The sequence below is a fragment of the Hippopotamus amphibius genome, chromosome 6 (assembly GCF_030028045.1).
Source record: "Hippopotamus amphibius kiboko isolate mHipAmp2 chromosome 6, mHipAmp2.hap2, whole genome shotgun sequence".
NCBI lineage: Eukaryota > Metazoa > Chordata > Mammalia > Artiodactyla > Hippopotamidae > Hippopotamus > Hippopotamus amphibius.
This window is the reverse complement of record NC_080191.1, coordinates 156,568,246-156,594,285: the sequence shown is the minus strand read 5'-3', so window position 1 is coordinate 156,594,285 and position 26,040 is coordinate 156,568,246. Positions and strand designations below refer to the sequence as shown.

The window sequence follows — 26,040 nt, the reverse complement described above, 5'->3', positions numbered from 1 at the left end:
ATGGGCAAAAAGAAGACCCATACCAATATTATCAACATTGGACATGTGGACTCTGGCAAGTCCACCACCACTGGGCATCTCATTTATAAGTGTGGGGGTATTGACAAGAGAACCATGAGAAGTTCAAGAAGGAAGCAGCAGAGATGGGAAACAGCTCCTTCAAGTATGCCTGGGTGCTGGACAAAATAAAGGCAGAAAGAGAGCATGGCTTCACCATGAGATCTCCCTATGGAAGTTTGGGACAACCAAATATTACATCACCATCACTGATGCCCCAGGCCACAGGGACTTCATCAAGAACATGATCACTGGCCCATCCCAGGTGGCTGCACCATGCTCATCGTGGCCCACATCATGGGCACATTTGAAACGGGCATCTCCAAGAACAGGCAGACCTATGGAGAATACGCTACTGTCCTACACACTGGGTATGAAGCCACTCACCATAGCTGTCAACAAAATGGACTCCACCAAGCCCACCCACAGTGCCGCATGCTTCCACAAGATCACCAAGGGAGTGAGAGCCTATATTAAGAAGATCAGCTATAATTCGCCTGCCATGACCTTCATGCCCATCTCCGGCTAGCATAGCCCTGCATCCACATGACCTGGTTCAAGAGAAAGGCGGGAAATGCTACAGGGATGACTCTCCTGGAAGCTCTAGACTCCATTCTCCCACCCACTCTACTGGTCAAAGAGCCCCTGAGGCTGCCTCTGCAAAACACGCATACGATTGGAAGCACTGGCCCTGTGCCTGTGGACTATGTAGAGAACAGCTTCCTGAAACCTGGGTTGGAGGTCACCTTTGCCCCGCTAATCTCACCTCAAAGGTCAAGTCTGTGGAGATGCACTAGGAGGCCCTGCTTGAGGCCCTGCCTGGTGACAAGGTGGGTTTCAATGTGAAGAATTTTTCTGTGAAAGACATTCATCATGGAAGTGTGGCTCCAAAGACTCCCCTCTGGCCCCCCACCAATGGAGGCTGGCAGCTTTGTGACACAGGTGATTGTCTTGAACCAATAGCTGGCAGATCCATGCCAGCTATTTCCCAGTGCTGGACTGCCCTACAGCCCACATCTTCTGCAAGTTTGCTGAGCTGAGGGAAAAGATTGACTGGTGCTCAGGCAAGAAGTTAGAGGACAACCCCAAGGCTCTGAAGTCAGGTGATAACAGCCATTGTGCAGATGTGCAGATGGTCCCCAGCAAGGCCATGTGTGTGGAGATACTCTGAGTACCCACCTCTAGGCCATTTTGCTGTGCAGGACATGAGACAAACAGTGACCATTGAAGTCATCAAGGCAGTGAATAAGAAGCTATCCACTGTAGGCAAGGTCATCAAGTCAGCAGTAAAAGCCAGCAAGAAATGAAGCATGCCCCCTGCAATTTCCTCAGCAATCTCCACTGCAAAGTTACTTAACATTCTATGTATTTACTGAGTAAGATTAATAAAATATAACTAGCTTTCAAAAAAAATAGACCACTCCTTTCCATGTGGCTGTCCAGTTTTCTCAATACCATTTATTAAAGTGACTATCCTTTCCCTCTTGAGTAATTTTGGCTATTTTCTCATAAATTAATTAGCATTAAATGTATATCATTTAAATTTGCTAACAAAGTAGAACTTAAATGTTCTCACCCTCCCCCAAATAAAAGATAAATGTTACATGATGGATGTGTTAATTAATTAGATGGCAGGAAATTCACTCATTATGTACATGCATATCAAATCACCACAAAAGGGACTTCCCTGATAGCACAGTGGTTAAGAATCCACCTGCCAATGCAGGGGTCACAGGTTCATTCCTTGGTCTGGGACGATCCCATGTGCCATGGAGCAACTAAGCCCATGAGCCACAACTACTGAGCCTGCACTCTACAGTGTGCAAGCCACAACTATTGAGCCCATGTGCCACAACTGCTGAAGCCCACACACCTAGAGGCCATGCTCCACAACAAGAGAAGCCACTGCAATGAGAAGCCTGCTCACCGCAAAGAAGAGTATTCCCTGCTCACTGCAACTAGAGAAAGCCCGTGTGCAGCAATGAAGACCCAATGCAGCCAATAAATAAATAAATTTATAAAAAATAAAAATAAAAGCTAAAAGAACCAATATGAAGGGTTATTTTAAAAAAACACCACAATGTACACTTTAAATATCCTACAATTGTACACGTCAATTATACCTCAATAAAGCTGAAACCAGAAAATCAAAAATTCTTTTAGAGAGTTTTGCTATGAAAGGGAATAGAGAAATAACATAGTGGATAGAGGAACACATGATGTCAGAGAAGTTTTATTTTTAAGACGGGATTATTACATGACACCCTTGAGTAAACAAGAGGGGACTGGCTCTGTGTACAAGCAGAGGATCTGGCCTCGGGTAGGACCAGGACACCTTATCCCAGTGCATAAACGGAAAAGCAGAGTATGTGGATACAAATGCAACTAGGATGGTAGATTTGGTAGTAGAAAGATGAGTTCTGAATTCATAAAAGATGTCTTGTGTGAATTGTGTTGAAAGTGAGAAGGGAAGAGGGGCTACTAGAAATCTAAGGAAAGAGAAGGTAGACCACAGATTGACAAGGTATTACCAGTCAGCACTGTGTCTACATGATGTCTCTGATCATACTTTTAAGTAGCAACTAATTAATACATAAATGTGTTTCCCTCCACTACATGTAGGGCTCATATTTATTGTATACATTTTTTATTAATTCAAATACTGTACATCTCCCCAACTAGACTATAATCTTTAAAATATTATATCACTGCTCCACCTTCACTCACACTACCTGGCATGTAGTTGGTACTGCATAAATATTTTTGACTGAATAATTCATCATCCACAAGTACCTAAAATACGCTTAAAATTGAACTCATTATCGTCTTGCCCTAACTCTTCTACGTACACACCTGTTCCTCTACTTTTTATTCTATCACAGTTTATCCAACTAATTTCCCAATCCAGAAATTTGGAAATCATCCACTGACCTCCTTCATTTCATTCTCCAGGACCCAACAATCATCAAGTCAACTCTTCCAATTAAATATTTCTTGGAGCTATTCACTGTTCTCCACCCCTGCAGCCAATTTCCTGGTCAGGTCACCATCACCTCACATGGATTACTGGAAAAGTGTCGTAATAGCTCTCCTGACTAATTTTATCCCCCTCAAGTTCATTCTCTACATCTTTCAAAAAATATAAATCTTATTACGTCTTCCACAATATTAAACCCTCCATTGAGTCTTCAGCAAAGCCCTCAGGATAAAAATCCTCTTTTTTATGATTTATGACATTTTTCTTAATCTGGCCTACAACTCTAGTTGCAAAATGAAACTAATTTCAACTCTCTAATTAGTAGATCTCTACCAGCTCTTGTACTTTTTCCTCCACCTTGAATATTCTCTTCACTATGAGCTCCTACTCGTCCTTTCTTCCTCAACTTAAAAGTCACTTCCTCTAAGAAGTCTTCCCTGACTCATGGCATTGGTTAGGGATTCCTCCTAAATGCTTCCAAAGCTCATTGTGTATGTTGGGGTTCTGAAACCTTCCTTTATAATACTGTTTTATCGCAAACCCATATAGTAACAAATGTTTACAGGGTAGAGTCTTATGGTTCTTGTAATGAATTTATCCCTCTATCCCTCCCCTTAGTCCCTTAGAGATAAAGAACAAAAAATGAAGGGATAAGGGGTGCCTATTTGCTGAAGAAAAAGAAACATATTTCTACCAGGTGCCCTCCAGAGGTGGCAAGACAGGTCTGAGCAGCTCTGTGATCATGGGCCAATGAAAAAATGATAAACACAGTCCTTATATTGTCTTTTTTTTTTTTTCAAATACAAGTTAGAATTTTATAAATAAATTTCTCAGAAAATTTGTGATCTGGGAACTATTATGATATTCTCTTCTTAGCAGTGAATCTCCTCAATGTATTTATGTTTCAAATTTGTTTCAGGTGCTTTTAATAACTAGCATCCATTTAAAATACTTAAGTAAATATTTGGGGAAAGTGAGAAGTATAAGTTTCATCTCTTCATGATTACTTTACAAGGATTATAGCAAGTCACAGGAAGTAAGAAGATAAATCATTCTAAAATGTCAAATTAGCATGCCTTGTAGCAAAAGATTTGATTAATTTTAAGTGAACAAGCACAAACTAACCACTACAATTTCTGCAGCAAACCAAATCACATGCCCAGATTTACAAGCAAAACTTTCCAGTTTTCTCATATGTGCCTTTCTTTGGTTATGAATGTTCAAGACAGAGGCAGAATGGTCCCATGATGGCTTTTTGTCAAACTCAAAAGGCATAGCAAGAGATGAGATGAAAGCAAGCAAAGAGGGGCCCCATGGATGAAGCTAAAGCCTAAATTGAAATCACATGTTATTTAATCCCAATTCATCTCATCCCCATTTACTTAAAATGTCACTATGAATATAATAATTTTTAAAACAGCTTATGATTTTATTTCTTAGGGTATAATCATATAAACTGTATATGAAAACACATCATACAAAGATAAGCACAACATGGAGGTTTGCCACCTTCATGAGATAAGCAGGCAGTCATTATGTCTTAATCTACTCACCAGTAGACAGAAAACAAAGTAGCTGCTCATGGAGATTAATCTGTTAAATAAAGTCTTTTAAAATATCACTCTGAGAAACTGCATATGTGCTTCACCCTTTCAACCTTTATACACTATTAAGTACTACATTGTCTTTGGCAGTGTTTACTCCCAATATACTTGCTTATATGTTTGCCATTAAATCACTAATTGCAAATCCCTGAGCTCAAGAAAGGCTCTTAAGAAATCACATACACCAAGTTTTAAGCGAACTATACCTCAAGTCAGGATGATTATGAACTTGCTTATTTTTAAATATTTCTACAGAAGCACATTCCATCAAGAGAACTGAGATAGGGTTGCCAGATTTAACACATAAAAATGCAGGACACCACTTAAGTTTGGATTTAAGATAAACAACAAATACTTTTTTTAGTATAAATATGTCCAGTGTAATTATCTGGGGGGGGGGGGCATATTGATGCTTAAAAAGTATTCATTATTTATCTAAAATTTAAATTTAAGTGGGTGTTCTATATTCTATCTGGCAACCCTAGAACTAAAGCCTGGCCAAGGATAACTTCTGTCAGATGATTCAATTTCTCTGCTATAGATTGCTACATCTAAGATCATTCATCCAAGAGAAAGTGGTCATAAGTTGACAACTGCAGGTTAATTAAGAACTAATTATTGGTCAGGCTGTCAAAAATCAATACTTCCGTCTCCAGTGTTAACAGCCAATTCAATCAATACAGATTTTTAAAAGGATTTTAAACAAATACAATTTTATAATTCTTTTTCTCTAACAACCTAGAAACACAATGGTCAGATGACCAACAAACACATGAAAAGATGCTCAACATCACTAATTATTAGAGAAATGCAAACCAAAACTACAATGAGGTATCACCTCACACCTGTCAGAATGGCCCTCATCAAAAAATCTACAAACAATAAATGCTGGAGAGGGTATGGAGAAAAGAGAACTCTCTTACAGTGCTGGTAGGAATGTAAACTGATACAGCCACTATGGAGAACAGCATGGAGGTTCCTTAAAAACTAAAAATAGAGCTACCATAAGACTCAGCAATCCCACTACTGGGCATATACCCAGAGAAAACTATAATTCAAAAAGACACGTGCACCCCAATGTTCACAGCAGCACTATTTACATTAGCCAGGTCATGGAAGCAAACTAAATGTCCATCAACAAAAGAATGGATAAAGAAGATGTGGCACATATATACAATGGCATATTACTCAGCCTTTCGTGAACGAAATTGGGTCATTTGTAGAGATGTGGTTGGACCTAGAGAGTGTCATACAGAGTGAAGTAAGTCAGAAAGAGAAAAACAAATATTGTATATTAACATATATGTGGAATCTAGAAAAATGGTATAGATGATATTTGCAAAGCAGAAATAGAGACACAGATGTAGAGAACAAATGTATGGATACCAAGGGGGAGAGGGTGGTGGTGGGAGGAACTGGGAGATTGGGATTGACATATATATACTATAGATACTGTGTATAAAATAGATAACTTATGAGAACATACTGTATAGCACTTAATGCACTATGGTGACCTAAATGGGAAGGAAAACCAAAAAAAAAAGGGGGGGATATATGTAAACGTATAGCTGATTCACTTTGCTGTACAGTAGAAACTAACAACATTGTAAAGCAACTATACTCCAATAAAAATTAATTAAAAAAATGAACAAAAGTGCAGTAAAAAAAATAAAAACACACAATGGTTTTCATTTCATTTTCCTTGTGAGGTTATCTCTAATGGACAACAAACTTTTGTTAAGTTAAAAATATAAACTTGAACTTTATGAAAGCCAGAATAAAAGGTAAGGCCATGTATTTTTAATGATAAATAAGTTGCTTGTGTGTTTTAAAATTTTTTTTTTATTTTAGTGTGCATTTTAAATTTAATTAAAACTGAATTTACCATCTTGCCTCCCAAACCCATTCTTCTCCAATATTTTTCTTCTCCCTGAATAATATCATGGCCCTGTCTGATGGCCAAGTCAGAAATATGAGTCATCCTCAATCCCTTTCACACAACCCACATATTTTTAAAAAACCATTTATTATGTTGGAGAGGGTGTGGAGAAAATGGAACTCTCCTGCACTGTTGGTGGGACTGTAAGTTGGTACAGCCACTATGGAAAACAATTTGGAGGTTCCTTAAAAAACTACAAATAGAACTACCATATGATCCAGTCATCCCACTCCTGGGCATATACCCAAAGAAAACCATAATCCCAAAAGAAACATGTACCATAATGTTTATTGCAGCACTATTTACAATAGCCAGGACATGGAAGCAACCTAAATGCCCATCAACAGATGAATGGATACAGAAGATGTGGCATATATATACAATGGAATATTACTCAGCTATAAAAAGGGATGAGATGGAGCTATATGTAATGAGGTGGATAGAACTACAATCTGTCATACAGAGTGAAGTCAGTCAGAAAGAGAAGGACAAATATTGTATGCTAACTCACATATACGGAATCTAAAAATGGTACTGATGAACTCAGTGACAAGAACAAGGAAGCAGATACAGAGAATGGACTGGAGAACTCGAGGTATGGGAGGGGGTGGGGGGTGAAGGGGAAGCTGAGACGAAGCGAGAGAGTAGCACAGACATATATATACTACCAACTGTAAAATAATCAGTGGGAAGTTGTTGTATAGCAAAGGGAGTCCAACTCGAGGATGGAAGATGCCTTAGAGGACTGGGGCAGGGAGGGTGGGGGGGACTCGAGGGGGGGGCGTCAAGGAAGGGAGGGAATATGGGGATATGTGTATAAAAACAGTTGATTGAACCTGGTGTACCCCCCCCCAAAAAAATAAATAAATAAATAAACCATTTACTGAGTATTTACTATATTTACCAATGTTACCATATTAAGTATTCACCATACCACTATAATAAATTTTAATCTGCACTCTCTTGAGGGTCACAACAATCCAACGAGATAGGAACTATCATGACTCACAGATAAGAAACTGAAGCACAAAGAGGATGAATGGCTTGTTCAGGTTCAAACAGCTGAGGAGTAAGAGAGCCAGGACTAAAATCTAAGTCCATCTTAATCACTATGTTAACTCCACACATCAAGTTCTGTCAATTCTACTTCCTAAATATCTGTCAAATCTTTTCTCTTCACCCCACCCCACCTTAGCTTAGGCCCTCACTGGTCCTCTTAAGTGGTCTACAATTTGGGGTTCTTTGTTAGTTTCATAGGGTGGCCATAAAAAATACCACAAGTGGGGTGCCTTAAACAACAGAAATTTATTGTCTCAATTCTGGAGGGGAAACATCTAAAATTAATGTGTTAGCAGAGCTGGTTCCTCCTGAGGGCTATGAGGGAACAATCTGTTCCAGGCCTCTCTCCTTGATTTGTAGATGGTCTTTTCCCTGTGTCTCTTCAGCATCTTCCCTCTGTGCACGTCTGTTTCTGTGTCCAAATTTCCCTTTTCCGTAAGAATACCAGTCGTATCGGATTAGGCAACCACTTGACTGCAGTATAACCTCATCATAACTTAACTAATTACATCTGCAATGACCCTATTTCCAAACAAGGTCACAATAGGCGGGGCTAAAGGTTAGAAAACTATCTTTTTTGAAAGAGGACACAGTTCAACGCATAATAGACCCCTTTTAATCTGCTCTCTATTCCCACCAAAGTGCTTTTGCTAAAATTCAAATCTAATCCTGTCATTTCCTTGTTTCATATTTCAAATATTGTTTCCATATTTTCAAAGACAAGACACAGCCTCCAGGATAAAAGGCTAAATTTGGGGGTGGGGAGATAACAGAATTCTTTACTGTCCATCCTGTGCTTGTCATTCCAGCTTTCTTTCCAGCGTCTTTCCACTCTTTGTTAAGCCTTTGAATTTTAAAGTTCCAGACAGACAATAAACCTGGCCATTGGACTGTGAACTTCTTGAGGGCAGACATGGTGTCTTAATCATCTTTATAGATACAGCACCTGGCACAGAGCCTTTGGCAAGGCACTGAGGACTACGTGTCTACAATACATGTGTAAATGACTCTTACTGCACCATAGAAAAATGGGCCATTCAGCGCAGGGGGAGAAAAAGAAACTCTTTGGGCCTAATGTGGACCATAGCAGCTAATGGCAGAGAAAAGCATGGCAGAAAATGTTCTTGAAATACATGTGGTACAGTACATATTGTTAAGGTGCAAGGGTAGCTACCTGTTCACAGTGAAGTCCACATAATATTTATAAAGGTTAAATATCCATGTTGTCAGAGCACCTTGAGTCACAATTTCAGACAAAATTATAGTAATATTTTATCTTTTTAATATAATCATAAAACTTTTTGGCAGTCATTGGGAACATTGAGCATAAATCCAGCTGAAACGAACTTGATAAGCAGGGTGTCATTTCTCGGCTCTATTCATTTGCTGTTGCCAAATAAACATATTTTACTATATTGATGCTATCACCATACTATTTACTACTTAACATCATCCAGCAAATAACTAAATAGCTCATGTTTAGTCTGTTCCACAATACCGCAGGTTTTTAAGACGGTATTAGACCATAAAATTGGGAAATTCCTATTTTGTGAACTGCTATATGGCAATCTCATGTGACAAAACATAAATATGGCCTATTCATTCCATTAATTTAATAAGGGACATTTAATTTGAAACACCCAAGTAATTCTTTAGGCATCTGTATCTACCCTGGGGATGACCCTAACTTGCCCTACTTGTGTCAGGTGCACATCCCTGAACCAATCATTGTGTCCAGGTCAATGAGTTTGTGAATGACAGCTTCACCAGAAGGCCAAAATAAGGAAGACAGGCAGACAAAACATGAGGGGATGACAGTGGATCACAGCAGAAGAAACTAGACTGGAGAACGAGAGGCTCTGCAATCATCTGTGTAGACTCCATTTCTCCCTCACAAGTTAAGAGGGGATCCAGGTCCAATTCTCTCTGATCCAACATGAAACAACTTTGCGGCAATCTACTTATCTAAATAATAAAGATGCTACTTTCTTTATGGAGATGAACAATGTTTGGCTGAAACAGAAAGTCTGTGTGACTCCTCCCAAATATATAGGACTTCAGTGCCTTCAGAAGAAAAATTGGGAGAATTTTCTCAAAGTCAGAGTAGGTGAGGCTTTAGCATTTGTTAAATCACACCACCAAGAATCAGCTGACTTTCTGCTCCTGATGACTACTGACAAGCTGAACTTTGATTCTTGTCCAAATATCCACCCAAATACCTGCCAGACACAATCCAGACCTGTCAGCCACTTTCAGTTAAAACCTTGAGCGTGCGTCTTGCTTCATCTCCTCTGCCCCATCAATGAGCCCTGATCTACAGCCATACAGTGTCTATGAATCACCAAGTACTTTCATGCTTTATAACATTAGTAATATTGGTAATATTTGTTAAGCACCTACTATGTGCCAGGCACTATTCAGGTGCTGAAGATATAGCAGTGAGCAAAACAAATCCCTGCCCTCATGGAGCCTACACTCCAGTGTATGTGTTAGGGCGAGGGGTGGAGGGTAAAGTTGGTAATCGTTATGCAACTAAAGAAAGAAAGATCCTGGCTGAGGTAAGAGGTAACTTTAGAAAGGGTGGTCACGAGGTGACCTGAATGACAGGAAGGAACTCGCGATGAAAAGATCTGTGCTTGGCACCAGGCCAGGGACATCATACACATTACCATGAGTCCTCCCAGCAATTCTGCAAGGTGGGCAGTACTACCTCCATTTTATTCTGAGGGGATAAGTAGCTTGTTCAGACTGCACAACACAGAACTCAAATTCAAGCCTGTCCAGTTCCTCAGCTCCCCTCTAAATCTTTAAGTTTTTTTGTTCTGACCGAACGGCTCTTCCTGACACTCTTTGACAGACTTTCTCTCCAGGTCCATTTCTTACTCACGAATGTATTGCCCATTCTTGCTCGAGGCCTGGGACATTGAAGATACTTAAGAATTGTTTAACGAACAAAGGCTGTTTGCCTACAGAATTAAATGGAAATGATATGACCGCTCAAGACACAGCCCTGATGAGAGACACTGCCACTGGGGATGTGGAAACAATCAAAGATCATGAGCCCTTCTCCCCCAGCAAAAAAGATCTTGGGTCCTTCTCTGGGAATGGGCAGTGATATTAAGATTGGAGATATCTTTACTGTGTTTAAAAGTGTGCAAGGGTGGCCACTACCAAAAAGTAAAAATAAATTTTTCAAATGAAATTTTTTTAAAACTTCAGTCATCAAGCTATTTTAAAGTTTTCTGAAACTAGCATCTCCAAAAGGTTCAACAGGAATAACATTTCCCTCTTCTGTATCTAGAGTAGAGAAAAATTCCCTGCCTTGAGCATTTTGTTCCTACATATTTCCCCAGTGATATAAGATGCTTTGTTTACAGAACTATTTGATTAGTGAGAGCTCTATTTTTCAGAGAAATCTCACACTTTAGAAAAGGAGCTTTCAAGTAGTGTTGGGAATTTTTATTTTAAAAGTTGCTCATTGAAGTGCATGGCATAGAGGATGCTGTAAAACAGGCAGCACATCATTACCACCACCCACTCAAAACCATTTTAACTATAATCTCTGTATTTGGGTAGTTCAGCTAATTAACAAGCTGGTATTACTATAAAGATGAGATTGCCATGTTATTTGAAGTGGTTTTTAGCAGTCTTTAAGCACTAACCACTCAATTTATTAACAGTTTATTCTACCTTAAGTGAAGGAAATTACATAATTATTGAGTCTAAAAATGAGAAATGTGTACGTATATTTTATCATTACCTATAAAGAATGCCAAAATTAAAATCATGTTTTTAAATATGAATAAAGTTCCTGAAAATGCATATTAATAGTTTAATGCCAATGGGTTTTTTGGGTGTGTCACCATCTTCCTTACACAATTTTGTTCAACTTTTAGCTTGATGTAACCTAACAAAAGTAGTACAGAAGAGGAAAAAAGCATATTTTGGAAGCAGAATAAGCAGTGGTTTAAAATGTGAAACTTAAAATTAGATTGGCTGGATTCAAATCCTGGCTCTACCACTTACCAGTGCAAAGAACTTAGGTCTTAGTCTCTCTGTGCCTCACCTATAAAATACAGATCTTAATAATAGGGCTCAACTATGGGGTTGCTGTGAGAATTAATGATTTAATACACATAAAGCACCAGAAATTCATGTAAAGCACCGGAACATTCAGCAAATATTGGCTATCATTAATTTGGTCTCACTCCTCTGTAATAACTGACTTCCCTAAGGTAATGCTTTACAGGATGATTTCCCTACCTTTCCAAGCATTAGGAGCTTTTTCCCAACTCTAAAAATTTCTTAACACTATCACATGATGGGAGTTGTATATTTTTTATCCGTTACTCGAGAATGTGCAAAAGCACGAAAAGCTATTCTGAATTTTGTCATAATTTTAAACAAATGAGTATTTTTCTCCACCACAAGGCACTCAGAGGTGGCACTGGACCATCTCTTAGCATGAGAGGGTTAAAAGGTCTAAGCTGGGGAGAAAGGTCATCATGATAGGGCTTCACAACTTGACATTTACCATCTGCTCCCATCTGAAGAGGTTATTTCAACTGGTTATATTTTGATTGGTTTTATTATAGGGAAAGGTTTCTATGATTATATTCCCAAATACAGATTCCTGAAGGCCTCTGGGTATAATTTATTTATTCATTCATTTAATAAAATGTTATTAAAAGCTGATTACATATTGGGCACCATATTTAGAGCCAAGCAAATGCCTTTCAAGTGTCAGAGGTCTACTTTTTTTTCACAAACAAGATGAGGAAGTGAGTACCCAGGGCTCAGGAAAGAAAAGAAAACAGGGAAATGAATAAGGGTAAAAGAAAAAGACAAACTCAAGTTCTTCTGATTTTCAATTCAATGATCATCCTAAAATCTGAGACTGTTTCATAGTGTAAACTCACCCCCCCAGCAATGGGGAAGGAGATTTGTCCTTGAATGTCAATTCTCAGCATAGCATCTGGAATGTAGCTGGTATTTAAAAAATGTTGGGTGAATTAGGTACGTATGTATAGATGGATGAGCGAATGAATGAATGAATAGATAAATAGAGAGATGGATGCACCCACTTCAAAGCACAGGCCTCCCGGAATGTTAACAAGGATTTCTCAATTTCAATCCTCCCCAATTTTTTCTTCAGGTAAAAGAATTTATGCTTTAATGCCAGCTCTCCTAGGAAATGTAGAAAGATACCAACAATTTTTTCTATGGAAGATTAAAAAAGAAGATACATAGTTGAATGAAGAGAATGAATGGATAAATGAGATACCACCTCAGGCATTTTACTCAGAGGAGTCATGCCTACCTAGACTGACATTCAACTCTTGTAGCAGGTGTCCCGCACCCCCAAATCTGTGACTATTATTTTTCTCTTTACCAGCATCTCCTCTACTCATTTTAAAACTATGCAAATTGTCTCTTGATGTAACCTCAGTTAGCCACCCACACCAAATCACAAAAACTACTTCAACCTCACAGATACTCTCATCTAATTTTTGTTTCAAGTAATCCTAAAAATCACATGTCTTTGTGCTCCTGGAAATGATATCGTGTGTGTGGGGGGGGGGGCGGTATACAACTATATATGCGCGTGTATAAATGATCACAAATAATTTTCCGGCCAGAGATCACTCCAAGCACCTGAAGATCTGGGACAACCTTTTCTTTTTTTCAATGAACATTATTCTTCTATTCTCTTCAGGAGTTACGTCTATCTCTGTCCAAGAGCAGGGTCACCAAACTGAGAACGGACATCCACCAAGTAAATGGGGGAGGAGGGGCAGGCTTGGAGTCAGAGTGCCCCAGAAGAGATTCAAAAGGCCATTGGGACTGGGAAGTATGAGTGAAGAGTCCTAGCAGTCACAGTCAGGAAGCCATTTAGGAAAACGTTTAAGCAGGCAAGTGATGGGATTTGATCAGAGAGCACAAAAAGCAGAAGGAGACTATATATATGTAACTTAGGACAAAATTGAAGGAAATTTAAATTAAGTACTTTGTCCCATTAAACTCTGACAATTATTAAACCATTTTCATCTAATTCCAGTTTTCCATTTTACTTCAAGATAAAAGCCTTAAACATCTCACACCTTGGGTTCCAGCATCAAATAACCACAGACCCAGGCATGTCCACATATTTCTGTAGTTTTTGTCCAAGTGTCTCAGCCTTGGAGTGTCTTGACACCCACGGCCTTTAAAACTCTCCTAATTGTTATCAGAGAAAAACATCAGTTTGTCACCTTTCTCTTCTACAGAGTTTGAATTCATTGTATCTTCCTGTTTCAAAGCATAACTACTAGCTATAGAATGAATGTTTATTTTAATTGGAGTATAGTTGATTTACAATGTTGTGTTAGTTTCAGGTGTATGTACAGCAAAGTGACTCAGTTATACATATACATATATCCACTCTTTTTTACATTCTTTTCCCATATAGGCCATTGCAGAGTACTGAGTAGACTGAATGTTTGTGTCCTCCCAAAACTCATTTATTACATATCATAACCCCCAATGTGATGGTATTAGGAAGTAGGTAGGGCTTCTGAGAGGTGATGAGGTCCTAAAGGTGGAGCCCTCATGAATGGGATTAGTGCCTTTTAAAGAGAATCCAGACAACTCTCGCCACCTTCTGCCATGTGAGGACACAGTGAGAAGATGACTGCCTAGGGACCAGGAAGCAGGGCCTCACCAGATACCAAATCTGCTAGCACCCTTATCTTGTACTTTCCAGCCTCCAGAACTGCAAGAAATAGATTTCTATTGTTTACAAGCCACCCAATCTATGGTATTATTATAGCAGCCTGATTAGACTAAAGCATTACTCTCACAGAGCTTTGTTGCTTCATGTTTTTTGTCCTCCAGCAGTCTGTAACTATACCATCAGCCTCCTGCCCCCACCCTGCAAGACCTCTATGGTGGGAATCCCACACTCTGCCCAGCACACCACCTCCCCTCAGTCCATACAGCCTCCAGTCTGTTCCATCCCTCAGCACTTCTCTTCAGTGATGATGCAAGAACCTCCTGACATGTCTAATACACTCTTGGAGATACAGTGGCTAACTGTATTCAAAAACTGAAAAAAACACCTTGTTGAACTGAAAAGAAATCACTTTCAGCAGTGAGTTCTCCGTTGCCAAGTGTGCCATGTCTCAACGTTATGAATCACAAAAGACTTCAAATGTTTTTTAAAAATGTAAATCTATAACAAATTCTTAATGTAAAGAAATATTGTATGCTAACTCACATATACGGAATCTAAAAATGGTACTGATGAACTCAGTGACAAGACAAGAACAAGGACGCAGATGCAGAGAATGGACTGGAGAACTCAAGGTTTGGGGGGGATGGGGGGTGAAGGGGAAGCTGAGACGAAGTGAGAGAGTAGCACAGACATGTATATACTACCAGCTGAAAAATAGATAGCCAGTGGGAAGTTGTTGTATAACAAAGGGAGTTCAACTCGAGGATGGAAGATGCCTTAGAGCACTGGGACGGGGAGGGTGGGGGGAGTCGAGGGAGGGAGGGAATACAGGAATATGTGTATAAAAACAGATGATTGAACTTGATGTACCCCCCAAAAAATAATAAATTAAATTAAAATTTAAAAAAAAGAATAAAAAATTGTGTGGATTAAGTAAGAGAATATATTTAAAAGGAAAGAATACAATGTTAACTGCAGTTATTTCTGTTTGCTGGGATCATGATTTCTCTCTCTGTATATATACTTCCTCTATTTTCCAAGTTTTCTATGATAAGCATATATTACCTTTTGACACCATAAGTAATTATCTTTTAAAAAATAAATTTGATATTTTATATAAACTTTTAAATTAATTTTTATGATTTCTAATGTATTGTATGTTCTTATATATTTTATTTTTAACTGCAAACTCTTATGTGTGTACACAGGCATGCTTGAACATAATTTTATTTCTATCGTAAGCATTAACTAATGAATTACTAGGAAAATGAAAAAATAAAATTAAAATAACCAGTGATTCCTTACAATAGAGTCTTACTTAAGACAGATTCTTAGTTTCCCTTATAATCTTAGGGATACGTCTGTCAGACTCCTCTTTCTAGTTTCAAAAACAAACAGACAAGAATATTGCCTTTCTACTATACGAATATGTAAATGCCTCCTGTATATTACCTCATTTAAACTTTTCTTCTACTATCCATAATAACCACGTAATAAGGCATCTTCCTGTGGTAAAGAGCCATTAAGAATCAAAACTTCATTGAAATCCCATTTCTACTACTTACTAGCTACATGGTCTCAGGCGAAGGACTTAACCTCTCAGCCTCAGTTCTTTCCTCTGTAAAATGAGGATAAGATAATAGTACCTATCTCATTGGGTTACTGAAGGATAAAGTGAGATACGTCTTAAAGCACTTAGTATAGTGCCTAGCACCCAATAACCACTGGATGCACTTCTGCTGTTATTTGCTATTATCACCATTTTAGAGATGAGAAAACTGAGGTTTAGGAAAGTGAGTCACGGTTTCAATCCAGGATTCTCTGACTTCAAATCCACTGTAAACTCTTAATCACATTACAATTACAGAAGAGATAGTCTACATGCCTTGAAGGCCTCAAATGGAAATGTTCTAACATGTTGCAAACAGAATTTAGAGGTAATTCCTTAGTTCTTTGAGGTTCTTTTACTATTTTTACTGCACTTTCTTAAAATGTGATATGCTATAAGATTATAATGCTCAGAGTTTGTAGTTATTGAGTTTTCTCTTTTTCCAGAAGAGCTTTAGATTCTGTTAAGAATCTTGCCTTAAATGTATAGATATATAACAAGCAAAATCAGGGAAACAGCATCAGGGATCCTGGGATCGCCACTCTGAACAGCAGCCAGTCACTCCACGGGACTGTAGCCAAACACCTTAGACACCTGGAGACTGGATCTAATCTAAAAGCCCACAAAACACAGGAAAGGGGGTATTGCTATTTTTGTGTGACTTCCCAATGACAGTTTTGTTATTCTCCTAAATAACTCCCACAGCCACTTTTGCTATGGGAGTGTAGAGGTGAAGAACAAAGGCTTTTGGACTTGAAAGGACTCAAATCCAGGCTCCTTCTCCATCCTTTCTGACTACAGGATCCTGCGCACATTAAGTGCTTTGAATCTCCTCCTGTGTGAGTGTAAGGAGGATCACAGTACCTACCTCCTCGGAAAGAGGAGTAGGGAGAAATCTACTAAGAGAACGTGTGTGACATTCTTAGCACAGTCCAGGTAGAGAGTCAGGCCTCAATCAACCCTAGCAGTATTATTAAAAAGAAAACATGTTTTCAGATGCAAAAAAAAACCCCTTCCTATTTCAGGTGACATATTCTAGAGGAAAGAAGTGAGTCAAGAGATGTGGATCCTATCTTGAGCTCAAGAATTCTAATCATAGGAACCAGCAATTTCCCTGAGAGTTTGTGAGTTGATTGTAATATGAAGAAAGTAATATTTTTACTTACCTGCCTGGATGCATGTAATATAACTTTATCCTCCTAAGAGTGAACTGTATAAAACATAATTTTTCCAAACATGTGAACCTTTTTTATTTGGCATGAGGTGAGGAGAGTACACCAAACCACTTTCCATTGTGCATTTCTCTTTAAACTCTACATGCACGTGTCAATTGTCAACAGCCAAATCTAGTCTACAGATGCTGAGCAAACCTTGCTTTAGGAGCTATGAAAGCTATGCAGAGATGCTCACAGTCACCAAGAAACAGAAAAACTTTGAAATCAGCCAAAATAACTCCTGAAAAATTCCTCCTGCTAGTACCATATCCCTCTGCTTCCCCTTCGCTGCACTGTGCATACTAAAAAGAAGAGGGGAAGAGAAATAATGGATTGTCTGGATTTCCTTTTGAGGATATACTCAGAAATGGTTGCTCTGGGGCCTAATGAGATGTTCTTTGCAGGCTGAATAATATGAATTCAATTCTAACCCAACTATGGAAGCATAATTTCAAGGAACCAATAATATCACTACTATTCTTCCCTTTCTCATACTTATCCCAGACTAATGATAAGCGGTTTTGCTGAATACTTTTAAAGTGTTTCCTTCCTGATGAAACTTTAGTTTTTGTAACAAAGCTTATACAGCAACCATAAAAATCAGAAATTATTAATTATACTGCTAGAGAAGATCCCCAAAAGGCTTCAGAATTAAAATATTATGCTTTGGGGCTTCCCTGCTGGTGCAGTGGTTAAGAATCCGCCTGCCAATGCAGTGGACACAAGTTCGATCCCTGGTCCTGGAAGATCCCATATGCCACGGAACTACTAAGCCCGTGCACCACAACCACTGAGTCTGTGTTCTAGAGCCCCCGAGCCACAGCTACTGAGCCCATCTGCCACAACTACTGAAGCCCATGTGCCTAGAGCCCGAGCTCCACAATAAGAGAAGCCACCACGAGAAGCCCGAGCACTGCAGCGAAGAGTAGCCCCCGGCTCACCACTAGAGAAAGCCTGCATGCAGCAACAAAGACCCAACACAGCCAAAAAAGACAGATTAATTAATTTTAAAAAATATTATGCTTTAATTTGACTTTAAGATTTCACGATTCTCTCCTACAAAATGATAAACTTTCCACCCCTCAAAATGGGTGCTGTTTGTCATGTCATCATTTCATAGTGCCCACTGTTCTGCTTCTATTCCTTCAGCTGAGTAGCATTTCTAACTCGTGAATGCATAAACAGGAACCGAAAATAATACTAGGCAACTGATATTAACAACAACAACAAAATACAAAATAATTGAGAAGTCTGAATATAATCTGCTGCTTTCTCAAGGAGCCACTGGTGGCAAGCTGTATGAACTGTGTGTTTGTCATTTTATATTTGCCTACAGTGACACCTGCTGGAAAACCCTGTTGAAGCTATAAATGAAAATAAATTTTAAAATAAAATAAAAACCAAGTTTTGAAAACATCAGCCATATGTTATTGGGGTTTTTTTACTAAAAACACATTGTTTACACTTCAACTGAATTTCTGATTCTGCTTTTGAACTTTTTTCGTGCACACTGAGAAACAGAGATTCAGTTCTACTTGGTGAAATAATTATTTCACTGGTATGAGAGAGTTGGAATTAACTCTTACATGATGCAAACTATTTTAAAATGGAAGCATTTATAAATAGTTTAGTTGCATTCTTTTGCTTCCTTTCGAAATATTGCTTCAAAAATTTACACATCAACAGCAATGTGATAAGTGATTTTTAAAATCTTGCTTAAGATTAAGTGTCAGATATTTAATACTATGAAAATATTTAATAGCTATCACTTTCCTCAGCAGCACTAGTGCACAAAACCATGTCGTGCTTGGGGTTTTCAGGTTGCTTTTTAGTATGCACTAGGTGCCAGCCACACTATGCATTAAGCAACCAATATGGATCTTATGCAAGTTACCTTTGATTTCAAGAGACTTTACATACTAAGGGATCCCATCTCCCAGTGACACAGAGAAGGGGCTGCACACCTAAGTCCCACTGCCATTAATGAAATTCACCTACAAAAATTCTGGCTCATTAAGAAGGTACAGCATTTACATGGAAATGGAAACTTCATAAAATCAACCTCACCCCAGAATGTGTAAAAGGTATCTTACCCTTTTCACCATGGGACACATCCGCAAAGCAATATCTCTATTCTTGAGTTCAGTCACTTCAGTCTTTCCTGTCATTTCAGTATGGTCTGCGTGCTACTGGTGGCAATTTCCTCCATTAATTTCTTTTTTCAAAATATAAAAGCTATCATCAAAGTCAGAGTTCCTTTTTAATGCATCTATGTGGGGTTTTTCGTAAACTTCTGTAAAACTGGCTCCAGTTTCATTTTTTAACTCCATTTCTATAAGAACTCCCTCCAGAATTAGAGAAGATTTGGTACTCCAAAACAACGTTTCTGAAGCTTCGTGCCAACCGCAAAGCTGGTTCTCTATTTTACCATATCTGTTCTTATGAGAGGAAATGGTATCTTTGCTTAAAAGTCAAAATTTATAGGGAAACAAATTTTCTTTGATATTTTACTTTAACCTCTATATTATCCATTTTTTCATTATAAAGATCATGTCTTTATAAATTAGTAAAGATACCAAGGATTTGTGGAGGTGATATAGCCCACCTATCATTCAACATATGACAAAACTTTGGCCAGTAGAGGTAGACTAAGGTCAGGTATATGAGAAGCACTTGCTAAATTAGCTAGATATTCTCAGTGCTGTAGTGCAATTTCTGTAGCTAAGCAGAATCAGTAACCTTCTTTTTATTGCTGTCTCTCGCATTCTGCGGTAGTTACAACTATCTTTTTAAAAAGACAGACTTTTTCTTTAAAGATAGTTTTTTCATACTGCCCACATAAGTTTTATCTACGTACCTTCTAAATAGTTAAGAGAATCTCAAAGATTTTTCTCAATTCCTGGGACTAAACTTTCTTAGCAGTACTGTGGATTTCTCTAATCTTTAAACTCCACCCCCAATTAATCCACATGCAGGAGAAGGGAGATGGAGGTAAGGTATGGAACAGAGAATCCCTTCAGTCCCAAGAATCAAAAGAGCTATTCGGAGAGAGTTGGATTTCTTACCACACAGAAGAGAGAGTTCAGAAAATTGGATTTAAGTAAACCCAATTAGGCTGGAGTTCTTGTTGGCATAAGTTGTACTTGGCATATAGGCTTATATTTACATGTGCTTTAATTCTATATTTCTGCCAATATTTGCTTTTATAAATTGTAGGTTGGATACCAAATTTGATATTCAGTTTAATAGCAGATTTTAAAACAGTCAGATCATTAGAAAATCATTAGAAAACTACATTAATGAAATTAATTATTCTATGTTTATCCACACTTTAAAGAATTAGTCCTCAAATGGCATCTGCACAGATTTGAGAGGGGATGGATTCCTGGATGTTTTCTCTTAGAATAGTTTAATCTTAGGTGCTCATTGTTATAACAGTTCAAATTAAAATCACATAAGTACCTTCTGAATGACCCCTTAGAACTAAGAACTATCATGTTATTTCAGTGACCGTGTTTCTTTCAAATAAGTCTACTTTCAGTGTTATAGTCTGACCAAAAAAAAGATCAAGGGCAGACCTAATGTGTAAATGAAGAATTTGTATCATGTGTAGAACAAGGCATACAATGGTAATCAGTGTCCAAACTAAGATTTTTCAATAGTTCCTATAGAGAAAAGTAGTGGGACAATTGAGTCTTTCCACATTGGTGTGGATATCTATAAGATATTTTCTGCCTTGTAGGTCTTCCTTCTGGTATTTTTGGTAAGGCTAAAAGTCAGGAGAGCTACCATCCTCTTTCTCTAGAGTTAGGCATATGATCCAGGTTGGCTGATCAGAAGATTCAGTGATGGTTCAAAGAACAACATGTGATACAAACAAGCCAATCAAAGTCCTTTCTGGTTGGTGGTTATGGATACTGGGAGGGAACCAGAGGATCTTTTTTTTCAGGGATGGTCTTGATCTGTAAAGATGACTTTGGCTTGGAGCTGCCTATGGGCCAACTTTGCTGTTAGATGGATGGAGAGATATACAGTCTGGAAATGAAGCTCTCATGGAAGAAACGAGGAGCAGAGGTACAGACAGAGTTTAAAAGAAAGAATTGAAACCCCTGGGTCTTCCCATTTGTTAAATACTGCTTTCATCTTCCCAATTATGTATATGTGATCCACTATATTCCTCCAAATTATTTTTTGCTGTTATCTTGCTTAAGTTAGTTTTAATTGGGTTTCTGTCCCTGTAACCAAAAGGGTTTTGACCAATATATCTGACACACAATAGCATATCCATACACAATGTAAAAGAAGCTGAGTGTAGCAAGAGTCGATACAATATTCACACTCAAGTGGCCATTTCATTTCAGAAAAATTAAAGCATTCATTATATTAAATTAATTTTGTTAATACAAAGTGTATTGGGTTTGTAGTTTATATTCAATATGTATATTGCTTTTGTTTTACAGTTTTATAAAAACTATAAAGCATAAGGAACTTATATATATAGTTTTATGTTTTCTCATATTTAATTAATACAATAATTAAATCATTTAAGTCACTATTGGGAGTCTACAATAATTTTCTCCCTTTAAAAGTGGTCTGTGCTGAAACATTCATAGAGCTTCAGAATGTACTCTATGAACAAGTCTAGAAGAAACAAGCATTCTCATACATTGCTGGCAGGAGTGCAAAATGGTACAATTACATACAGAGGGTAATTTCCCTGTGTCTTTAACCTTTGAGATCTATCCCAGATCAACTTTTTGGAATCCAAGCCAAAGATAAACAAGCAAAATATAAAATTTCTATGCACAAACGTGTTTATCATGGTACTATTTGTAATAGCAAAAGATTGGAAAGAGACCAAATGTGCACGAACAGGGGACTGGCTGAATATACTATAATATTACCACACAGTAGAGTACTATGCAACTGTAAAAAGGAATAAGCAGGATGTCTACATACTAATAAGGAGTGATCTCCAAAATATATTGTTTTTTAAAAAGCAAGGTATAGAGTAATGTTATGTTCTCTTTTTCTAAGAAAGGTGAAGGGAAATATTAATGTGAATATAGTTCTGCTTATGTTTTTAAAAAGAAATAGTATAAGGATAAACCAAAAACTAACAAAAACTGATTTCTATGGGGAAAAACACGGAAATGTGGAGGGGGCAGGGATGAAAACATTTGTTTGATGTATCTTTTTATATAGTTTTGAATTTGGAACCATGTAAATGTTTTACATAACTAAAAATCAAAAAAGGAAAGAGCATTTTTTAAAAATTAAAATAAATGAAAACAAATGAACTGAACTGTGCATCAAGTTGGTGGCATAACCACACAGAGAACAGAATTACTTCAATAACTTCAAAACAGAATACTGACTCTAAATCTCTCATGGAATACATTATAAGGAGAAGAAAAACCTCAAAGATGTCTTAAATTATATTTATTAGTGTTATTATTAGCACTAATATTGGTGTTAGTATTATTAGTGTAGCTATTATTGGTACATCGTAGCATAAAGCAAATGAGTAATTATTCTAATATTGTGAGGAGTCAAGACTTTTAGTGGAAGGAAAAAAATACAAGCATAAAATATAAAAATTTAGCAAAAATCCATAGTTTTCCATTTAAATTATAACATTAGCATGAATACATTCAGTTTTTTCTCTAATTCTTATATTATTATCTCTAAATACCATTTCCAAAAAAGGAACCAGGGATACTAGGAAAAATGGATGATTCTAAGTGGAGTAGGAAATGTATAAGATGAGTTTCCAGTATCTATTGTGACCAAAACAAATTTCTCAAAGACTAATGTGGTCGTGTTGCAGGAAGAAAGGAGTTAAAGGGCTCTCATTGGCCTTAAATGGGTCAGTCTGAGCATCAAAAAGAATAATGATTTACTTGAGTTAATTATACACACACACACGTTCATAATGATACTAAAAATGTCTCATTGTCACCATTGGAGGTTGCTAGAGTACCAACCCATTACCATGAAAACTGATAAATTAGATGAAGGGATCAAACATGTATCTTGCCCTACTTATGCAAATTGTAGTGAAGAACAATTAATTACAGAAGAATTCCAGCTAATGCAAAAGGAATGGTAATATTATAAAATCACCATTTTCTAACTCTTAATAGAATAATTGACCTAGACAATGAATATTAATGTCTGCTAAACCGTTAACAAAATATTGATGAGAACATTTATAATGGAGGGATCCAGCCAACATACCACAACCACTGCACAAACTAAAAGTAGGACAACCAAGTATAATGTGATTCATTGTGCAAGACAATAGGAAGTAAAAACAAAAAATTTTTTTTCTTCAAAAAACAAATGAACCTGAATTTAATTACACTTCTAAATTAAACCACCAGTTTATAATTAATACAATGGACTTAGGGACAATATCAAGAACATAAACACCATAAAGATGCAATCAGCCAAATGCAAAATGTAGGAAATTCTACATTTCACTTGAGCAAATAGTCTAGCATCTCCAACTATTTCATGGCATGCAAGATGAGGGTGGTGGGGAGAGGAAGGATCAGGAGGAAACATTATAAAATAACTGAGACTTAAGAGACAAAGCAACCAAATGCAATGTGAGTACACTGTTTGGATCCTAATTTGAGCAAATTAAATGTAAGATGTTTTTGAAACAAGCAGGAAAATGGACAGGATATTAGAGGATAATAAGTCACTATTAATTTTATTAAGGGTGATAATTTGATCATTGTTACATGTTTTAAAGCCCATATTGTTGGAGATACATACTGGAAAATTTACAAGTGAAACATTAGAATGTTTGGTTCTTTAAAATATTCATACAAACGACAACAATAAAGTTGAGAAAATAGGTGAAATAATATTGGCAAAATGTTGAAAATTATTGAAGCTATGTAATGAGTATATGGGAGTTAATTATATTATACTTTCATGTTTGATATTTCTCACAATAGAAAATAAAATAATAATTACTATATAATTAAAATCAGGAGCCTGTACACTATTCATCTTTGAGAAACACTCAATGCTTTAAACCATCTTTTTAAAAAATTTGTATTGGAGTATAGTTGCTTTACAATGTTGTGTTAGTTTCTGCTGTACAGCAAAGTGAATCAGTTATATGTATACTTATATCCCCTCTTTTTTAGATTTCCTTTCCATTTAGGTTGCTACAGAGCATTGAGTAGAGTTCCCTGTGCAATATAATAGGTTGTCATTAATCATCTATTTTATACATAATAGTGTATATATGTCACTTCCAGTCTCCCAATTCACCCCACCTGCCTCTCCCCACTTTGGTATCCATAAGTTTGTTCCCTACATCTGTGTCTCTATTTCTGCTTTGCAAATGAGTTCATCTGTACCATTTTTCTAGATTCCACATACAAGCAATATTACACAATATTTGTTTTTCTCTTTCTGACTTACTTCACTCTGTATGACAGTCTCTAGGTCTAGCCACATCTCTGCAAATGGCAGTTTTATTCCTTTTTATGACTAATATTCGATTGCATATATGTACCACATCTTCTGTATGCATTCCTCTGTTGATGGACATTTAGATTGCTTCCATGTCTACAATGAGGTATCACCTTACACCAATCAGAATGGCCATCATCAAAAAAATCTACAAATAATAAATGCTGGAGAGGATGTGGAGAAAAGAGAACCCTCCTACATTAATGGTGGGAATGTAAACTGGTACAGCCACTATGGAGAACAGTATGGAGATTCCTCAAAAAAATAGAACTACCATATGACACAGCAATCCCACTCCTAGGCATATACCTGGAGAAAACCATAATTCAAAAAGATACATGCACCCCAATGTTCACTGCAGCACTATTTACAACAGCCAGGACATGGATGCTTTAAAGCATCTTGATGTAAACTAAGTCAACATCTAGCAATATGAGTGAGGACCCACAGGAAAATGTACCACCATCTTCCAATTTCCTCAAGCAAAATTTGTTTCCCTGTTTCTAAATCCACTGTTAGGTTCTGTTATAATTGTTTCCTCTACTATGATATATTCATTACATCTATCTTATTATCTTAAGAATAAAAGCATGGGGGACTAAGAAAGAAGACAGAAAGATGGGTGCAGAGTATCATAAAGACACTGGAACTCACCAAAGAAGACACCCCACATCCAGGGACAAAGGAGAAGCCTCAATGAGATGCCCTACCCACCATCAGTCCCTCCCATCAGGAAGCACACATGAGCCTCCTAGACAGCTTCCTCCACAAAAGGGCAGACAGCAGGATCAAGCAGTATCAGCACTATTTCATCTTGTGGAACTGAAAATCACAGCCACAGAAAGAGAGAGAAAATGAAAAAGCAGAGGACTTTGTACCAGATGAAGGGACAGGATAAAAACCCAGAAAAACAACTAAATGAAGAGGAGATAGGCACCCTTTCCAAAAATGAATTCAGAATAATGATGGTGAAGATGATTCAGGACTTTGAAAAAAGACTGGATGCAAAGATTGAAAACTTTACCAAAGACCTAGAAGAAGTAAAGAGCAAACAGAGATACGCAACACAATAGCTGAAATGAAAAATACACTAGAAGGAACCAATAGCAGATTAACTGAGGCAGAAGGGCAAATAAGTGACCTGAAAGACAGAATGGTGATAATCACTGATGCAGAAAAGAATAAGGAAAAAAGTATGAAAAAAACTGAGGACAGGCTAAGATACCTCTGGAACAATGTTAAACGCACCAACATTCGCATTATAGGGGTCCCAGAAGGAGAAGAGAGAGAGAAAGGACCTGAGAAAATATTGGAAGAGATTATAGTTGAAAACTTCCCTAACATGGGAAAGGAAATAGCCACCTAAGTCCAG

General features: G+C 37.5%; 1 pseudogene; it reads left to right on the top strand.

The window, feature by feature from the left end:
* On the top strand, positions 1–1,364 carry LOC130855861 (elongation factor 1-alpha, oocyte form-like; annotated as a pseudogene).
* Positions 1,365–26,040: the final 24,676 nt, after the last annotated feature.